Genomic DNA, 10,083 nt, shown 5'->3' with positions numbered 1-10,083 from the left:
CAGAACATCCCCCCTGGATGGCCAATCACAACTGGATCTGATGTCAGATTACTAGCTATTGTGTAAATTTTATTTATCGCTTTACTTGATTGTAATTGCCCAGCAAACACAAACGCACTTTCAAGCGAACCCCCGCCGTTTAAATGAAACCTACAGTTAGTTGAAAAGAGGATTGATCATGACGAAAAAAATCATCGACGTAGAAAAGAAGCTTGAACAATGTTAACATTCTTGAAACTATATATTACTTTGAAATTATGCGAAAAAAAAAAAAACTGATTAATGAAGTTACTGCTGTGCAATTTCAAAGAAATATATCTAGATGTGATTGTTCATTGTTCACTAAGATTTATTTTTATTTCATTTTTTACGGGAATACGAAATCTCTTGCATATGAAACTGCACATACGAAACCAAAACATACGAAGCTAAGCACGCTCATGTGCAGATATTGTCCCTAAACCATTTTTGGATTTCATTGTATAGGCTATATCCTGAACTGGTATGTTTATGTTATATATTAATGGATTGTTAAATAGATTATACTCTAGGCATTTCCATGACGTGTAAAAATGTTGTTTATTTTATATACTTGAATAAAAGATTCTGAAGTCGCAATCCCTTCGTTGCTAATATGTGGTCGAAATCGCGTTTAATAAATGTGTAGGTGAGTAGCTGAGAGTTGCCCCTTCAACATCTTCAACAACATCTTCCCACTGGAGTTCATTCTCTCTCTCACAGCTTTATCGGAGTGGAGCCGGAGCCACAGCTCACAGCTGGACACCAACTCAAGGCAAGTAATGTTTTTTTTCTCCTTATCTTTACACATAGTTATAAATCTGTTATGTAGTTTAATTAAATTAAATCGTTAAACAGCACTTCAGCTATACAGTGTAAAGAGAAGACGGCTAACTAGCGGTTAGCCCTAAGATTAAATCTACCGAAAATTATTTAAGCTGTGATGTAGAGAGTAGATACTTCTGTGAGTAAAATCTAACATGTTAAAGTTCAAGGCTCAAGGTTTACTTCTTCCTGTGGACATTTGTTTTTATTTTTACACCCATTTCCCCACAAAAATGTTAGCTTTCTAGCTAACATGCTACAGAACAGATTAGTTTAGCACAGCATGAATTTTAGCTAACATGAGCTTAAAATGGACATTTCGACTTTAAATCACAGCATTTTGTCTGAAGTTGTAAGATATTTTTTTGTATGCTTTTTAAAGTTCTCAGTGAACATATTAACACTATCTTACTGCTAGCTGAAGTTCAGTCGGTTAGTTACAGAAGATGGCGGATAGTTACACAAGATGGCGCTGTCTCTTACCTCAGGTGCTACGAGCACGCACGTTACTGCTGCCGCTTTTTGAGAGAAGTGTTTTATGTGACTTGTTAAGAAGTTTTGTCATCAGAATGAGCGTTTTAACCGTTTAACAGAGAAGGTTTTCTTAGCAAAAACATTAAATCAGCTCTTCACTTTATTGCTGTGTGCCTCACTGTTAATTCTGAGGGGTATAATTCAGCAAAACTGTTTTTCATGAGTTTCCAGTACTATACACGTACTAAAGAGGGTGAGTCTCATTAAAAAATACCAAAAATACCTTTCCACAGTCTTTCTCAGCTCTTGTTTAAATATTAACCATTGAGATTGAAAGTTTACTGTTTTCTGATATGTATGTCTTTTATGAATGAGGTGGACATTCACCCTACTCCACAGGATAACCAGACATTCAATGGCCTAGATGGCAGTGGAGTTTTCACAGAGATGGACTCGTTCCTGCTGTCCACCCCTGTGCGTTCTGTGTGACTACTTTGTGCTCTTTTTGTGAATATTCATAGGTCAGATGCATGACAATTTGTCACATAAAGATGTATTCTGTTTTTGATAAATAGTTTGTTCATATTGCAGCTCTTACTACGGCCTCTCAAAACTCTCAGGGAGTTAGAGGATCTGAATGTGTCGCTGGTCTGAATTTGGTGTCTGCTGGCTCAAATTTAGCCTATTACCCAAAAACACTTAAAATTCAACATAGAAGCAAATACTCACATCTACCTCTGAACCCAGTTGGAGATAGAAAAAAAGACACCAGCTGTGAGTGAGAAGAAGCAAGGGTCCAGATTTATTGGTTCCGTTCCACCACATGAGATCCACACCGATGAGAATTCTCAGAAGTGATCTGACACCCTGAGCTTAAGCTCCAGTATTTATACTGTATTTACACAGTAGATAACCAATATGTTTCAAAAAGACTATATATCAATACCAATAGGGTTAAAAAAGAGGCTCTAAAAAAGGGCTTTTCAATTTACTATTATGTTCTAGAAAAGGGTTTTTCAATTTACCATTAGCTTCAAAAGTGGAGAGACAAAACAATTTAGAGTGACCTTGGTCTCACTATTATCTTGCGGGGGGGCAGCTTGACTCAGCTACCCTTATAAATGGCTCCTCATGGTTTTCTCTTAAAATTAAGGCCTTCCTTGCAAGACAAGAATCACCATCTGAATTATGATTAAGTTACATTTCTCTGTATTTCTGGTTTATAATTTATTTTCATATTTGCTCTATATCTCTATTTTATATATAGTTATACTGCTTGCAAAATGGTTTACTGTACTTCCTACTTCATAATATCATTATATTACCCTTCTACTATCCTACATATCCTACTACTCTTTATTTTTTATATTTTATTATTATAAGATATTACCCTTATAATATCTTAATACTCCTTTTTATTATTCTTATAAAGTTATAATTGTGTGTGTGTGTGTGTGTGTGAGAGAGAGAGAGAGACAGAGAGAGAGAGTGTGTGTGTGTATGTCTACATGCCCGCCCTTGACTGTACGAGAGTGTGTGTATGTGTGTTTGCACTCCTCAGCTCTTATACTTCTTTTTGACTTTTTGACTAATAAACCATAGTGTGTTACTCTTAAAGTGTGAATCCAATTCGTCAATATCCGCCTAATACCACTTCTGTGTGTCTAGGTGCCCGTCGTCATTTTTCCTTCTCTCCTTTACTGGAGGCGCTGGATTTGAATCTGACCATTCTTCCCTCTTCTCACCTGTCAGTCCGCCCTACTCTCAGTGGTCTCCTTATTTCACCTTTGCTGACTATCCCATGTCCCCAGGACACACCCCATTTTCTTCCCCCTACCGCTCTCCTCAAGATTACGCACCCACCAGTCCTGTGAATTATCAATAAAATTACATATTACTCATACTAGGTCTCCCTCATGTTTATTTCATGTCATTTTTATCCACAACATGTCGCAGGAAGCAGTGTCCCTCGAGCTGGTGCTAATTTCTTCTAATCTCTATACTTTAAAATTATTTTACTTTTTTTTTTTTTACCTTTACAACGTTTACAAATATCACTGATACCACTTTAGATAAAACACCCGTAACGTTGCGCTGTCGCTAAGTTTTATCGGTTCTTACAAACATCCGCGACTAGCTCTTAGCCCGCTAGCATCACCTTATCGCTAGCCTTGTTTACATTTCACATTTATCTCATTTACCGCTGTTTTTTAAAGCAAATATGTCTGTTGTTTCTCCGCTTTTGAGTGCAGATGAGGACCCGCTCGAGGTGCACATGGTGCTGCTGGAACTGGAAGATGTGGAGAAACGGATCCGTGAGCTACTCGACAAGCAGGCCCAGCTGCTTGAGCGAAGAACCGCGCTAGAAACATCTTGTGCTTCTGCCTACGTATCCAAGGTAAGCATGCAGCGTGGTATTACCACTCCCAGCCCCTCTACACCGTGTGTTTCTCTGTGTAGGGACTGTGCACCCAAGACTTTTCCAGCCGAGGTCTCCGTCACACCGGCGCCGACACACCACGGACCTTGGGTGCACCAGCAGCAAAAGGCGAGAGCCATACCCCACACAAGGACTTTTCGAGATCCCAACCAGGAACCGCTTCACCCCTCTCCGTCAGATCAGACCAGACGCTGTGATCATCGTGGACTCCATTGTGCGAAACGTCCACATAGCTTCAACAAAGGGTATGGTGTACACACATTGTTTTTCTGGTGCTCGTGTCCTTGACGTCGCTGTGCAGGTACCCGGGATCCTGAAGAAGGACGAGCGCATTAGAGCGTGCATCAGGCTGCGGCAGACAGAGGTTCTGAAGAGGGACTTCGCCAGCCTGATCGAAACGGTACGAGGCAGATCACCCACCATATAGATCATTGTCTCTGGACCTCTTCCCTCATACAGACGTGGAGCTGAAAAGTTCAGTAGACTTCTTGCTTTGAATGACTGGTTAGTTTCTTGGTGTAATGCAGGGGTTCCCAAACATTTCCAGATCAATGCTCCCCAAATCGGATTAACATTTGATCGAGGCCCCCCTTCTGCAATATGTTTTTAAAACACATTAAAAATACAGACTTCTGAATATATCCCCCTTTTTAACGTTGATGTTTTGTCTGTTTAGCAATTAGAAAGTTAGGTATATCAAATGTGATTTTAATATTGGTACAAATAACATGTTATAGTAATGCATGCACATTATATAATATATATATATATATATATATATATATATATATATATATATATATATATATATATATATATATGTGTGTATGTATGTATATGTATGTATATGTGTGTGTGTGTGTGTGTGTGTGTGTGTGTGTGTATATATATATATATATATATATATATATATATATATATATATATATATATATATATATATATGTATATGTATATATGTATGTATATCATGTATTATTTATTTTTCACACCAAATTGTTGAGGCCCCTCTGGCGGCCCCCACTTTGAAAACCACTGGTGTAATGAACAGAATCTGCTTTTAGTTAATAACTGGAATCTGTTCTGGGAGCATCCTAGGTTGTTTCGTCCTGATGGCCTGCACCCCAGCAGCCTCGGAGCGGAACTGCTGTCAGACAACATCTCGAAGGTGCTACACACCAAGTGACTGCCTACCGTAAGTACATCTTCCTACAACAACAACGTTCATCATAAGCAAGGTTCACTTAATAGTTCAACACTTGTAGTACAAAACTGTCTGTTCCCCAAGCTATACAAATACATAGAACATTTCGTAATGTTTGTTTTATTAACAAAAAATTAACAAAATTAACAAAAAATTAGATGGGTATGCACCAAAATGAAAATTCTTGGTCGAACCGAATATAATGAAAAACCTGGCCAATGGCCGAATACTGAACACGTTTTTTCCATTTATTTTACCATTTTTTCACTACTGCATAAATTAAATAGTCAAAATGTGCTTTTTACTATTTTGTCTTGCTTTTCAAAGAAAAAATCAATTACAAAATCTACAATTTCAAAATATTTATTTAACACTGAACATTTTTTTTTCATTCCAGCTAGCATAGGCTACCAACAAAGCACAGTATAACTTTAAATAAATAAATGAGTAAAATAAAAATATTTTTATGTGGTCATCTTTGAGCCCCCCTTGAATAGCCTATGTTAGGCCTATAACTGACTGCTGAAAGAATGGAGCACTCTGTAGCCTACAACAAAAAAGTGCATTAAAAGTGCATTGACAAGAGTGCAAAAAATGGTTCTATTCGGTTATATATGGCTGATTATATTGGGGATGTATACCGCTCGCGTCCCTGTACACCTTGCGAAGTATTATAGTACATATAGTATAGTTAGGTACGTTGTTAATGTTATGTTCCCTTAAATAAATACGTCTTTACCTGCTCCCTACTCTATACTCTACTCCCTTACGTCTCGCGACGTGACGGAATACTCCGGAACAGAAACAAAACAAACGCATGTGTTGACAGTAAACAATGTCACGGTTGTCAACATCTGAAGAGCATGCGCTCGTGCACGTAGCTCGTGCATGCGCATGCCCCCTGATTGCTCCGAACGTGCTAAATTTGCGCATCTCACTCTGGTTGCTGGGCTATTTGGCACGCCATCAAACACGTCATTGTTCGGTCAAATTTATTCGGTGTTTTCACTTATAATTTCGGTTGCCGAACATTGGGTGCATCCCTAAAATTAGATCATACTGAATGCACATCCAGCACCTTTAATCTGAAGCTAGGACTATTAAACCTTAGATCTCTTGTGTCTAAGGCTCTTATTGTTAACGAAATCATTACTGATCAGTAATGTAATTTAATGTGTTTAACGGAAAGTTGGATTAAACCAAACGAGTACATAGCATTAAATGAAGCCAGTCCTCCTGGATACAGTTATGTACATCAGCCTAGTTCAACTGGTAGAGGAGGAGGTTTGGTCTCATCCATAGTCAAAATCTAGGCATCACACAAAAACCTAGTCATAAATTTAATTCTTTTGTAATTCTTTATACCAGTATAACTTATGTAGCCACAAAAAAATAAGTCAATTCCTCTATTATTTACAGACCCCCAGGACCATATACTGAATTTCTTAGTGAATTTGCAGACTTTATCTCAAACCTGGTTGTTTCTGTAGGTAAAGCATTAATCGTCTGTGATTTTAATATCCCCTTTGATAACCCAGAAGACCCTCTTTGCACAGCGGTTGTGTCCATCTTAGATTCAGTAGGGATTAATCAGAACGTAATGGGACCTACTCATAATAGTGCTCACACTCTTGAGCTCATACTAACATACAGATTAAATATAGAAAATATTGTCATATTTCCACAGTCTGAAGTTGTCTCAGACCATTATCTTATCTCGTTCATAATATGTATTGATCATAATATTTCCACCTCGCCTTCCTACCGCATAAAACATACTTTCACATCAGCTACTGCATCTAGCTTCATAAACAGCCTCCCAGAGACATCAATTAGATTTGGATCACCGTCTTATCCGATAGAACTCGATCAGATGACTGAATGCTTAGAGTCAACACTCCGCTACACGCTAGATAGGGTGGCTCCACTCAAAAGAAAATTAATTGGAGAGAAAAATCTAGCACCCTGGTATAACGATAAAATGCGTACCTTAAAACGGACCACTCGACAATTAGAACGTAAATGGCGTCAAAGCAAATTGGTAATATTTCAAACAGCATGGAAGAAGAGTCTGCTGAACGATAGAAAATATCTTAGTGATGCTAGAAAAGTCTCTCTCTCACCACCTTAATAGGAGATAACAAAAACAATTCTAGATTTCTGTTCAACACAGTAGCAAAATTAACTAGGAATAAAACCACTACAGAAAGAAGCACTCAATCATTACATAGCAGAGAAGATTTCATGGTGTTTTTCATTGGTAAAGTTGAAAATATTAAAATTCAGGCTATTAGATTAAAACCAGACAGTATTATATCGAACCCTGTAGATAATAATATAGCAATATCAGATCAATGTTTAGAATGTTTTCACCTTAGAGAGACCGAACTAGCTTCATTAATCTCTTCAGCGAATTCATCAACTTGCATACTAGATCCTGTACCTACATGTTTCTTTAAACAGATTTGTCCTGGAGTAATTGAACCACTTTTAAATATAATCACTTCTTCCCTTAGTGCTAGCTATATACCTAAATCACTTAAATTAGCAGTTATTAACCCCTGATTAAAAAACCTGACCTTGACCCCTCTCAACTGTCCAGCTATAGACCCATATCAAATCTCCCCTTCACCTCCAAGATCTTAGAAAAGGTTGTAGAACAGCAGTTATGCTTATACTTGCATAGGAATAATATTCATGAAATATATCACTCAGGATTTAGACCTCATCATAGTACAGAGTCTGCGTTAGTTAAAGTAGTAAATAACCTACTACTGGCCTCTGATCAGGGTTGTGTCTCACTGCTTGTGTTACTTGACCTTAGTGCAGCTTTTGATAGTATAAATCATACTATTCTCCTTGATGTATTAGAAAATGTTGTTGGCATTAAGGGAACAGTCCTCTCCTGGCTCAGGTCTTATGTGACCGATCGTTATCAGTTCGTAGATGTAAATGAAGACTTCTCCACGCATACCGAGGTTAAATTTGGTGTTCCACAAGATTCTGTTTTAGGCCCACTGCTTTTTACTTTATATATGCTACCTCTAGGTCAAATTATTCGTAAACATGGAATTAGCTTCCACTATTATGCTGATGATACACAGTTGTATATTTGCAACTGAACAATAACAATAGACAACAACTGAAGAATAGCTAAAAACTTTGCAACTGTTTTGTAAGTCACCCTTGTTATAGTTCACCTGGAGTTTGACTCAGAATAATAATAATAAATCTCAGAATAATAAATCTATATGTTTACATGAACTGAAGTTTTTGATCATAATATAAAAATTGTCATACAATCCTAGGTGACTAAATGACGGAATTGTATCTTATGTTGGACCATGTATTCCAGAGATTTTTTTTTTTTTGAATTTCTTTTAGCGTGCTTACTTGAAGACAGTGAGGGGAGCAGCATTGGAGAGACAGTTCGCTCCATTCTCCAAAGAATTGGGGAGAACAGCCTGTGATGAATGTTTTCGTTGAAAGGGTCAAAAGGTGGGAAGCTGGCTTTGACTGATCATGATTAAGTGTATCACCTGGTACACTGTGAGTATGAAGGATAAAAAATGTATACATGACAGTATATGCCTCCTTTTGCAAACTCTAGAAAAGAAAGTTTTGCATTCAGAAATTGGACATTTTCTGTTATTGCATTCCAAGGCTGAATGTTTTTGTTGATATTTATGTTACAGATATTGCCGAACGAGCCCATGGACGTGAATATACTGTTGCCAGTTGCAGAGAGGCCATCGGCAGCTTACCTAAAAAATGCCCCAGCCAGGAAAGGTGGCAAGAAACATAATGAGTGTTTATGATTAAGTCTAGAATTTAAATCTACAACTTCTGTGATTCTTTTTCTTTTATCATTCAAACAAATGTGCCATTGTGTAACATTGTTGACTGATTCATTAGTTTTTATATCCATTTGAAAAGCAAAAACCTTTCCACTATGCATATAACTGAAAATGCATACATACTCCAAACCTTTTGTGAATATTGATGATTGATTTGGAGGTTTCAAATTATGAGTGAATTGTGGTTCACTTTCTTGCGTTCAGGAATGTGTAGCTAATGTCTGTAGTTTACTAATTCCGAAATTGTTGGTTAAGACTGCATCATATAGTACATGTGTATACCAATGAAATGAAATGTCATATATTCAGATATATCCACTGTCTGTTCACAGCAGAGCTATGTGGGATCTCCAGTGCATCCTACAAGAATTGGGTGTGAGTCCAGTTCAGATTCAATTTTGGAATCTCATTCCTCTCTCTCGCGTGACAGCCTCCAAACAGTACAATTCTAATGAGCTTGTATATACTGAGAATTCCATTTGGATTTATTTGATGTCTGATTAATAAAAAAATTTCTTTGATTAGCAATACATGAGTATATCTGGCTATTCACTTTGTCTGCATTTACTAAAATTCATGCATGTTTATTAAAAATATTCAGAGTTTGTTAAACTATATCATTGTTGTCAGTCCTTCATAAGATTCATCATGGGAATTCCATAGACCAGAATCTAACATCCACATTATTGAAGCATTGTTTAATTACGGATTTTTTAAAGCATGCGATATGTTATATGCTTTAATTGTATTTTGCCACATAATGTTGGAAAATGAGGACTTTTCAAGAAATTATAGGTACAAAAAGGATTACACATCTGATTAGGAAAAAATAGAATTGTAATGTGTGCAACTTTGTGTATAAATATTTGTGTAGTGTATTTACACCACATTATGAGGTATATACAGCCAATTACAAAATACAATATGCATGTGCATCATTGAGCATACATTTGTATATGATTTATTACAAAATTTGATTAATATCTTGCAATGCTGGAATCAAAAACTGGAACTTCATGTATATGTTACAGTTATCCTCATGTAGTGTTTGTCCCCCTGCAACATGATTGTCTGTCTAATTTTTCTTGTTCCAAATTTTAACTACAATTTTTGCAAATATTAATTCTTAGCTCTTGGGAAAATTTCCCTGTGTAATGAATGACTTCAAATCTATGTAAATATACGTATATTTACATAGATTTGAAGTCATTCATTACACAGGGAAATCCGCTTAGAGCCCTTACATTTAGAGGCTTCCTTTCGCC

At 36.9% G+C, this 10,083-nt stretch overlaps 1 long non-coding RNA gene across 1 annotated transcript; it reads left to right on the top strand.

The window, feature by feature from the left end:
* The first annotated feature begins 4,791 nt into the window (after positions 1-4,791).
* LOC128629596 (uncharacterized) lies at positions 4,792-9,407 on the top strand. The gene is made up of 3 exons (XR_008393955.1): positions 4,792-4,952; positions 8,346-8,459; positions 8,657-9,407. It is a non-coding gene; the product is annotated as an uncharacterized LOC128629596 (long non-coding RNA).
* The last annotated feature ends 676 nt before the right edge of the window (positions 9,408-10,083 follow it).

Source organism: Ictalurus punctatus, chromosome 4 (genome assembly GCF_001660625.3).
Source record: "Ictalurus punctatus breed USDA103 chromosome 4, Coco_2.0, whole genome shotgun sequence".
In the NCBI taxonomy this organism is placed as follows: domain Eukaryota; kingdom Metazoa; phylum Chordata; class Actinopteri; order Siluriformes; family Ictaluridae; genus Ictalurus; species Ictalurus punctatus.
The sequence above is the reverse complement of the archived record's forward strand: the minus strand, read 5'-3'. Positions and strand labels throughout refer to the sequence as shown.